Genomic DNA, 2,962 nt, shown 5'->3' with positions numbered 1-2,962 from the left:
TATAATTAAAGCTTTCTTAAACAAAGGCAGGTCTTAGGTATATGATCTGTACAAACTTACAGTAGTGTATATTCCAAATAAAAGTTCTCCTATTATGAAAATGACAGTATAACTGTTTCCTTAATAAAGTTATATGTTAAGGATTAAGGTGTAAACACTTTGGAAGGCAAAGAATTCAGTGAAGAAATATTGTTCACTTAAAAAGATGTATCATCCCACAATAGGCCCCTGAATTTAAAATTTACATGAGAGAATACATTTACATCTTAAATTTCAAGGAAAGGCACAAGCTTTATGTAAAAAGACAGTAAAAGTTTAAACCCACCAATTAATTGAAAAATTATTTATTATAGAAACAAATAATTGCTTCTCAAGATGTTGTCAACAGGTCATAATATAGACATGTATTTTACACAGTGTATTTCTCCCTTTAATTATATTTCAGCAGCAGGTGGGATATTTCCTTGGCCATGGGAAGTAGAAGTATTTGATGGACTGTGTAAACTGGTCTCCTTGTATACAAACCAAGCATTTCCTCCCCAAAGAATCATATTCAAAAATCTAAAGATCACAGATACATTTAGGGATCCCATACTGCTCACCGAGCCGAAACTGCAGTTCACTCCTGGATGCTTACAGGGTTCAAGTTCCTGAATTATGTTGTGACCGGTAGCTACTTTAATATCTGTAAGAGCTTTAGCCCAAGCTGAAGTACTCACCAACCACAAAAAAGTGACAACAAGAGTGATAACGAAGTCAATCATGGGAAGTTTCCCACTATCCCGATAGAGGTTTGTATAACCAACGTAAAGTAGAAGAGCAGCAATGCAGTACAGGAAGACAAAGACTGCAAATGTAACATAGAATTGTGCAGAGGAAGAGTAATTTCCTATAAGAACGTATTCATTCCATTTTATTCCACACACATTTACTGCTGGAGCATCCTGAAATGATGCCTGATTCAACCTGAATGGGTAACCAAAAGTAGCTGTGACAGTTTTATTGTCATTTTTAGGGCAATGCACTAGAATTTCTGTTTTCCCCTTGAAACCTCCACAGGTGGCAAAAGCAAAGATGGATGCAATCCACTCGAGGACTTTGATGAAGCCGAGCGGCTCCTTGAGCGGGTTGAGGTTGATCTGGAAGGCGGACATCCTCTGAGGGAAGGAGGGAGAGAGTCAGGCGGCTGAGCTAGGAGGAGGGGGACACACCGAGAGCCGAGCAGCCCGGCGGTGCGGAAGGGCAGGCGGGCTCCATTTGTTTGTTGATGGACACTTAGGTTGTTTCCAACTCCTTGCTATTGTGAACAAAGCCGCGATAAACATGGGTGTGCATATATCTGCTTGGGTGGCAATTAAGGTCTCTTTGGGGTATATTCCCAGTAGTGGAATTGCTGGGTAAGAATTGCTTCTTTAATAAATGCTGAAGCACAATGGCTTCTCTCCTAAATATTTTCAATCATTTTAGTAATTTAAAGTAACTTGTATTATGCTAAGTGAACTAGCTCAGTCTCATAAGAACAAATACTGTGTAAGACCATTTTTTGCAGAAATGGAAAGATAACTCGTGAAATGTGTATGAGGATCCAAGGGTTGGGGGACGGTAGGAGCAGAGGGGTGAGGATGAGCAAGAGGGTATTCATAGGGTTGCACAATTTGATGGGTAGAGGGAAGGGTTGGTGAAGGAAATGGGAAAAACCTGGTGTGAAAAACAATGTATATGAACTTTGTAAGCAAACCAGTAGAAAATAAAAATTTTATTGGAAAAAAATGTAACTTATAGTCACTTCCTTGTTTTCTGCACAATCATGGTAAAATGGAACATCTTTGCCTCTGGGTTAAGACGTCCATTCCTTTGAACCTCTATGACTTGTGTTGAGCTGCAAAGTGGCTGCTCCATCCTGTATAAAGGGAGCTCGGCATACTGCTACCCAGTCATTCTTGGAATGATGAATGAGAATCCTGATATAGTGGAAGTTAGGTAGTTTCTACTTAAATGGAGATGGGTTCTAAGGGAGTGAGGGAGTGAGTAATTTGCTTGTTTGTTACACAGTGAAGGCAACAATGGACTGAAGCATAGCAGAGACTGTGAGAGCGGCATAGCAATGTGGATAAGATCCCGCCAGTTGTTCATACGAACTTGTGTTATGTATGTTATTATTGAAAAGATTCTTCAGTATAAAGAAAATCAAACAAGAATACAAAGTATAGTTTAAATATAGAGAAAGTGCCAACCATTTAAAATCCTTTTATGATAAAATTTGTCTTTCTTAGCAAAACATTACACCCTTCACATAAAAAAGAGTAATGTTTTAGTTAGTGAGAGATGAAAATTGATTCATATTATAAATATTAGAAAATGAATCAAAAGCAAAAGCTTTAGAATAAGAATTTAAAGGAAAGTTGCTTCTTTTCTAGACTATCTTGTCATAATTGCACACATGATTTTTTTTATTTTATTATTAAATTTTATTAATTTTAATGAACATTTACAGAGATTTGGGGTTTTCATTCATTCATTGTTGCACTGTTTTCTCTACCCTCTTTCCCAGTTCATTCTTCTTTTTCTCCCCCCCTTGAAAGTCTGTTTTAATTATCCAATTGCCACAGTGCTTGTCAAAGCCAGTTCTGATTAATCTCCTTTGTCAGTGTGTCCTTTGCCATTCCCTATTACTCCTCCTTGAGAGAGACTTCACCCTGAGGCATAAGGAAAAGGGGACGGGGTATTCTCTTAGCTACTTCCTGCTGAAAAAGAATGCTGTAGGTTTCAGGGTGAAGATCTTCTCTCACTACTCTAAAGGGCCCCTTTGGCAATAGGAAACACATAGACTATTATGGAGATTGATTTTGGACTTTAGATGCACTGTTATCAATTGCGCTTAGCTGTACATGTTCATATCCTTGAAGATGTAACATGGAAATGTTGCAGCCTAAAAGACACAAATTTAACTAACAAGTTAAAA

The 2,962-nt window shown here is 37.9% G+C and overlaps 1 pseudogene; it reads right to left on the bottom strand.

Moving 5' to 3' along the window:
• Nucleotides 1-434: 434 nt before the first annotated feature.
• LOC102851405 lies at nucleotides 435-1,154 on the bottom strand (annotated as a pseudogene).
• Between the last annotated feature and the right edge of the window lie 1,808 nt (nucleotides 1,155-2,962).

This window comes from Elephantulus edwardii, unplaced genomic scaffold (assembly GCF_000299155.1).
Source record: "Elephantulus edwardii isolate Elephantulus edwardi_28Jun2011 unplaced genomic scaffold, EleEdw1.0 scaffold00395, whole genome shotgun sequence".
Taxonomy (NCBI): Eukaryota; Metazoa; Chordata; class Mammalia; order Macroscelidea; family Macroscelididae; genus Elephantulus; species Elephantulus edwardii.
The sequence above is the reverse complement of the archived record's forward strand: the minus strand, read 5'-3'. Positions and strand labels throughout refer to the sequence as shown.